This window comes from Tenrec ecaudatus, chromosome 7, assembly GCF_050624435.1.
Source record: "Tenrec ecaudatus isolate mTenEca1 chromosome 7, mTenEca1.hap1, whole genome shotgun sequence".
Taxonomy (NCBI): Eukaryota; Metazoa; Chordata; class Mammalia; order Afrosoricida; family Tenrecidae; genus Tenrec; species Tenrec ecaudatus.
In genome coordinates this window covers 23,302,922-23,310,787 of record NC_134536.1, presented here as the reverse complement: position 1 = coordinate 23,310,787, position 7,866 = coordinate 23,302,922, and the positions used below count along the sequence as shown (strand labels likewise).

Below are 7,866 nucleotides of genomic sequence, written 5' to 3'. Positions count from 1 at the left end.
GGTACTAATGGATCATTGGGGTCCCAGCAGCAAAAATTAATATCCCTTCTACATTTAACTCTGGCTTTGACCTTGGCTCAACTCCAGTGAGTATCATTCTTTAAGTATCATCAATTAGACCTCAGAGAGAGCCATTGATTGGGTCAGCTTGGAAAAAATTGATTCCCTGTTTGTATTCTGCAGTGGGGGTCCAGAGCAGAGGGGTCACGTACTATGGCCATGACCAACAGAACCAGTCCTGGCAATGCTGCATCCTGTGCGGCCAGGCAGCTAAGGTAGAGAGTGATGTACTTGGGAGAAGTTTTACCTGTAACTCAATCTTACTAATAAGGCATTTGAGGGACTATCTGGGCACTTCCAGCCCTGTCTCCTCAATTGAGAGATGCTCCTTATTTGAGAACCTTCCATTTGTGGTGGGCCAGACTTCCACTTCCATCAGATAAAGGCCGGCAATAATGAACATTTTCCCGATAACCCTTGTCATTCTTCTCCAAGGAGCTAAAAATGGTAATTAATGCAAAGGCTGTGTTTATTGGTTCGTGAAATTGAGTGTGTGCAATCCTGTGATACTGTGTCTTCTCGAGAGTGAATGTTTGGGAGGAGGCAGAAAACATGCTGCACAGTAAAGACTCAATTATACAACAAAGCCAGCCTCATGTATATGAAAATCATGGGCTTTTGTTTGCTTTACCGAAGTAGAGACGACAGGATAAGATGCAGGTATGCTCTTCGTGGCTCCGCCTCTCAGCCCCCACCCACTCCTTCCCATGGTTGGTTGTGTTAATAAGGCAAACAAGGGGTTCGGATGACATTTTCTGTTTCTTCAAGGACACAGGTGAGAGGTCTGGGCCTTGCACTTCTCTCCCAGTGAGATTGGGATAGGGAAGGTTAATGATAAATCTTCCCAACCCCTCCAGAAGACACTGAGCGTGAAGCTTGTATCAGGCAGCAGAACAGGAAGCGAGACTTCTCTGATGCAGATCTGGGACTGGGAGTCTCATAGCTGGAAGTACCAGATATGCTTCTTCTCCCAATATTTTAAGGTGTGAGTTATGGTTTGGCCAACTCTACATCGGATAGTAGAGTTGTGATCAAATATGAGTAATTGTGATCAAATATGAGTAATGACAAGTGTGGAAGAACTGCTGAGGCATGCACACACACACACACACTATGTGAGCCCATGCACCATGCACATATCACATGTATAATGCATGCACACACTACATGCAAAATGTGGCTTAGTATAGTGACGTATGCAAACCATCTGCAACTCCATTGATGAATATACTATACATGCATAAACACCCTCACACACTAAGAAATATCACAAATATACAATTATCTACATGTACGTATTAGACTATACATGTCCAATGAATCACATCATAGACAAACATATCCATGTCTGTGTACATTCCTCTACACAACACATTCAAATACACTAAAATTATACACAATAAATCCCATACACAATACCAGATATCTACACCTCACATACCCAAAGCCATCCATAAACACAAATGCATCCAAAATGTACATCACACACACAGCAAAGATGTAACATCCCCCAACACACACACACACACACACACACAGACACACACACACACAGCACCTAGATAGTTATCCCCAACTCTATTTCATATACACATATAAAACTTCCCATACGTACTACACTCATATGTGATACACAACCACCCTTTCCCTTTATGTCAGATATGACTAATTGCCCACTGTTGTTAAGTCAATATTGGTCACTAAAGATATCAAGTCCTATTTCCTATAAATTGTAACTTACAAAAAGTATTGTATTGTTGCAGATGTGAGTAAATCAAGCATAGTGTCCTGGAGACAATCTGGGATAATCTGAAGGGACTCTGAAAGCAATGACATGTATCTGTATAAGAGGGGACCAGAAAGAGATTTGAAACACACAGAGGGGGAGAAGGCACTGTGACCACTGAGGCAGATGCCAGAGGGATGTGGCCCAAACCAAAGAATGCCAGCGGCCACCAGAAGTGGGACCAGGCAAAGGGCAGAGTCTCCCCTAGAGTCTCCTGAAGGAGGGAGCCCTGCTGACACCTTGGCTTTGTCCCAGTGAAATGGATTGCAGATTTATGGTGTCTTGAACTGTGAGATAATTGATTTCAGATGTTTTAAGCCAGTCAATTGTGGTGATTTGGTTTATCAGTCACAGGAAACTAATATATTTACTCAAGTGTTGTTCCATTTTCATTGTTTGGAGTCTCTTGGTGGTGCAGTGTTTAACATTTTGGGCTGCGTTGGTTAGTGGTTCAAGTTCATTTAGGGACATCCTGAAAGAAAGGCATGAGGTCTTACTTATAAAAAAGCAGCCATTGAGAATCCTAAAGGTTCAGTTCTACACGGATACATATGGGGTCACCATGAATTAGAGTCGATACAATGACAACTGTTTTGTTTCGGGTTTTCTGCTCTTCCGCTTTCCTAGGAAACATTGTCCAAATAGGAGAAATACTGTCTCACACACATGCAGCTTGTTGTTGTTGTTGTTAGGTGCCATTGATTTGGTTCTGATTCCTAATGACACCATGTGCAAGAGAACCAAACACTTCCCCATCCTGCACCATCATCAACCTGGCTCTTATGTTTGAGCCTGTCGGTGCAGCTCCTGGGTCATTCCATCTTGTGGAGGGTCTGTCTCTTTGTCACTGCTCCACTGCTTTGCCAAGCATGATGTCCTTCTCCAGGGACTGACCTTTCCTGATAACATGCCCAAAGATTGTAAGACTAGGTGTTGCCATCCTTGCTTCTAAGGAGCATTCTGGTTGTACTTCTTCCAAGATAGGTTTGTTAGTTCTTTTGGCGTTCCGTGGCATTTTCAGTATTCTTCAGCAGCACCCTAATTCAAATGCATTGATTTTTCTTCGGTCTTCCTTAGTCAATGTTCAACTTTCACACGCATGCGAGTCTAATGAAAATACCCTGGGATGGATTAGGTGGACCTCAGTCCGCAAAATAGGATACTTGCTTGTCAACTCTTTAAGGAGCTCCTGTGTAGCAGATTAAGCAAGCGCAATGCATCAAGGTGATACCATGTGACTCACTTTCACTCATCTTCATGAACAGATGTGCTACATTTCATTTCTGTGCCAAAGTATTTAGAAACAATGGTGTACATTCCCTACTTTCTCTTTCTGCTTGTGCCCATAGCCAAAGGACTTGGAAAGTGACAGGAAAAAGAAATGGAGTCTATTTTGATCATTGAGTCACTGAATGAAAGCATGAGGACAACCAAGAACACCTGCAGAGATTGGTAGGTGTGGGGCTACAGTGTACAACCAATATGTGAATCACTTGCTGATGAAGATCAAGGATTGCAGCCTTCCATACGAATTACAACTCAAGGTAAAGAAAACCAAAATCCTCACAACTGGACCAATAGGTAACATCATGAAAAAAGGCGACATGGTTGAAGTTTTCAAGGATTTTATCTTCCTTGGGTCCACAACCAATGCTCATGGAAGCAGCACTCGAGAAAGTAGATGATGCATTGCCTCAGGTAAGCCTGCTGCATCAGACGTCTTTAAAGTATGGAGCATCAAGGATGTCACTTTGAGCACTGATGTGTGTTTCTCCCTAACCATGATAGTTTCAATTGCCTCGTGTGCATGTGAATGTTAGACAATTAATTAGGAAGACTGAGGAAGCACGGATGCATTTGAATTATGATGCTGGTGTAGAGTGCAGAACGTATCACGGACTGCCAAAGAACTCACCAATCTGTCCTGAAAGAAGCAGGGCAGAATGCTCCTTAGGAGTGAGGCTGGTGAGACTTCATCTCACGTACTTTGGCCATGTTTTGGAGCGAGGTGCATGTCTGGAATAGGACCCCATGCTTGGTGAAAGAGAGGGGCAGTGACAAAGAAGACCCTTGACAAGTTGGGTTGGTCCATTGGTTTCAACACAGGGCTCTAACTAGGAACGATTATGAGGTTGCTTCAGGAGTAAGTAATGCTTCATCCTGTTGTACGTAGGGCCACCATGGGCTGCACCTGGCCTGATGGCACCTCGCAACAACACTGTGCTAAAACACTGACTCTCGAGGGTTTGACCGATGCTCTCAGATAGCAGCATCGCCACACATCGCAAGTATTGCTGGAGCAGCGGTCGCCATAAAGGAGATGAGCGTAGGCAAGATTTGGCTCCTTTGAGAGAAGAAATGAAAGGGAAATGCCTTCACGGTGGCCTCTCTGGATTGGAAAAAAATCAGTGCTTTTGACTCTAAACATTAAGTGAAAAGAATGAAACAAAAAAACATGGAACAGCAAATGCCCAGGGGCATTGTTTTCTGTTCACCAAATGGCTTAGTTATTCAGTAAGGAACATAAGATGGCCAATTAAAATTTTAGGTGGCTTTAAAAATGCTACGTTAAGAATGAAGGCAGGAGGGTGATAAAGTCCTAGATGCCTAATACGTTTTGGAGGTAATTGTATTGTCAGTGTCATCTCAAGCATAGATCGAGAGAGTCTGTGATCATAAATCTGCCTCTGTCTCCTAAAGTAAACAGCTTCTCCAGTCTCCATGAGAAGCATCGTCACAGTTCCAATTCAAATTATTACCATGGAAGAAAACAAACAAAAACTTCCAGAGGGCAGAGCTACAGACTATGGGGAACTAGACAAAGTGGTTCCTCCGAGCAAACTGAAGCCGAGTCTCTGTAAGCAAAGTCTTCTCCACTAAGCCTGCTATGATTAGCTGCCATTGAGTAGGCTTCGCCGCATAACGACAAGGTGTACAACAGGGCAACCCATGCCTGATCCTGTTGCATCTTTATGATCATTAGCATGCACGCCCGACTCCATTGCTGCGGCCTGTGTGAATTTTCAGTGCCGATCAACTAGGGATTCATCTTCCAGTTCTATACTGAAAAATAATGTGTTCTGATTCATGGGATCTTTAACCGACTAATTTTCAGAAGGGGCGCATCACTTTTATTCCTAGTTCGTCCGTGGGCTGGAAGTTCCATGGCGACTTCCCCACCATAGGCGACCCTGATGCTCTCAGAATACCGACAGCATAGCCCTCACCATCACACCAACACACAAGCCAGTCTAACAAGCTGGTAGCAGCGCCAAAATAGTGTGTGTGTGTGTGTGTGTGTGTGTGTGTGTGTGTGTGAGAGAGAGAGAGAGAGAGAGAGAGAGAGAGAGAGAGAGAGAGAGAGAGAGAGAGAGAGAGAGAGAGAGAGAGAGGTGGGGGAGGCCTTTAATATGTCTCTACAGAAGAATTTCTTCTTGCTGAGGATCATGACTGCTAAATGTCTCCCATTCATCTCTTTACAAAAAGGACCTTGAAATTAGCAAAAAAGTCACCAGTCATGAGGAGATATCTATGCCCGATGAAGAATACTATGTACCCCTTCTGAAGACACAATGGATACTTAACACAGGAAGGAGAATAAGCCAGAGGGGCTGGCTGAGGCAGAGATAGTTCACTGTTCATCAGTGCTTACGTTTTCCTTTCCATATTCAATTAGTTGCTGGGAGACTGCTTTGCCAGGAGTCTTATTACCAGCCCCACGTACGTCACAGTGGGGTATTACAGTTGTCCAAGAGACTGTGAATAGGGTGATGTGTATCATTGCTGTTTAAAAAGTGGGCACTTCTCTCTACTCTTTCTCTTTCCTTTGATCTTGATGCAGTAAACACTGAGACCTAAGGGGATGGCAGAGCAGCAGTCTAGCAGGCGTGAGAATCTTTGGATTGAGTCAAAGGGAGCAAACTTTCACCAAGCAGGAATATCTGCATGAAAAAGAAATGTCTTTTATATTAAGCTGCTACCTGATAGAATTTATTTATTATGACATTTAGTATAACACTTATAGTTTCCTAAAATACATATAACCTGTACACATGTACTGTTCACAGCCACATACTCAACCCCCCGCCCCTCTCTCATAGACACACACACCACACCACACTCCTACTCAAAGAGCACCTCACTGACATTGATGGGAAGTAGTCCATGTACCAAAAGATCCCCTTATCTTGGTTTCCCTAGATTACCAAGAGGTGAAAGAGAGGAGGTTCTTGGTTAGTGGAGACTGGTACTGATTTTACAATTTGAGCTTTATTCAAGTGCTTTGCTCTCCTGAGTCATAACACTTTTCAAAGACCAGGACCCCTTTTGCCATAAACATGGAGGTGGCTGGGTGATGAAGTAGAATGGAAATGAAGTGAGACGTTAGGATGGGGAGAGACTTAGGTGGAGAAGTGAAGCTGCTTTCAGGAGATGCTGGCTAGTAGGTGGCACAACCATAGCTACCGGTGAAGCCTGGTAATTCCCTGCTCAGTGATCTTTTTATCTGATGAGTTTCTTTCTTAATTTGAGAATCCACTTAAAGCACACATTAGGGACAAAGCAGAAGCACCAATACGACGTTTATTTCTACCGGAAATTGAAACTGTTGCCAACAATAATGTTGGCGATTACTTGTAAACTCTAATCATCCTGCCATAAATAGCTTTATGAATCCTTAAACACATGGTCTCTGTGGTCAAGAATCAGCACTCATTCTTTGCTTTTCTTGGATTTATTGTTTTCTAAAACATTTTCCATTTGCTTACTAAAAACACGTTTTTTGAAGGAGAACATGGTGAATTTTAATTCTTTCTTTACAGGTTGTCTGAACCACTTTTGATTAAGAAAGCTAGAGAACGGTAGTGACTGCCACAAGCGGACGCTTGCACAGAGTCCTGCTTTGCGGGGAGGGGGTCTGAATGCACTGCTGGGGTCTCCGCTCACCCTCGCTGGATCTGTCACAGCAGATTTTAGTCCACAGGTTGCTTTCCCCTGTATTTCTTTGTGAACTCTTGGGCGTTCTTACAGAAACGTTTACGGCCCTAGAGTATTCGTTGGCTAGACCGGCCCGGAGTGGTGTTCAGGTGTTCAGGCTGGGGGTCGTTGACCAGGGCTATGGGGGCTGGATGACTTGGTCAGTTTGGGTGGCTGGCTTCCAGTTTTCAGTGCTAATTACGGGCAGGCAGACCTGCCCTTCCTGTCGATGGTTGGGTGGTAGATCTTTGTTTTAAAGGTGACCTTTGGTGGTTTGAAGGGGGATTCTGCTGGAAAGTTGATTTCAATTCTGAAGGCCCCCTTATCACATGGAAGGTTTCTAGGAACAATAAGCCCTTGACAAATCAATAAATCAGCTTCCTCAACCTGGATGTTACGGGAAGTTTTTCATTCCACATTTGCGGATTTCTTCAAGCTTGTTCATCAACCTTCTGTTGGCCGCCATCTTGGATCTGGTCCATTTTAAATATTTTAATCTTATCATTTTCAGTCTTTAGCTATTTATTGTCAATTATGTAGGGCTTTATATCTGATTGTCAACTTAGAATTCACAGTCCAAAATACCAATCAATAACCCATCAGTAGCTCTCCATCCTCACCCACTCCCAGATGTACCCGCTCCCCACTGTGGAACACCAGCTTCAATTACACCTGTCAACACCCATCGACTGTCTAGCCTGTTGTGTTACCTTCTTTTTATCAAATGCTTCCCACCTTCCCACCCCAGTCTCTAAAGTCTGTTCCTATGCCTGGGTTTTCTGTATTCTTTCCCTTATCATCTTGGTCTCATATAAAACTTGGCCTTTTGTGATTGACTAACTGCACTGAGCATGATGTTTTCCAGGTTCAAATAAGAATTTTAAAGTGTCCTCTGCCCACTGACCCCTTGCACACTCAGTGGTGGGCATTGCCGTATAAACAAGGGTCTTTGAGGTCATCAGACATAAACTAGTTTGAATCCTCGCTCTTCCTCTATGGTAGTTACATAGTTTCATGTCAACTTGAAGATATAGAGAAGTGTAGGG

General features: G+C 43.6%; 1 pseudogene; it reads right to left on the bottom strand.

Annotated features, from left to right (window-relative positions):
* Positions 1 to 6,816: 6,816 nt before the first annotated feature.
* On the bottom strand, positions 6,817 to 7,286 carry LOC142452659 (ubiquitin-conjugating enzyme E2 L3 pseudogene; annotated as a pseudogene).
* Positions 7,287 to 7,866: the final 580 nt, after the last annotated feature.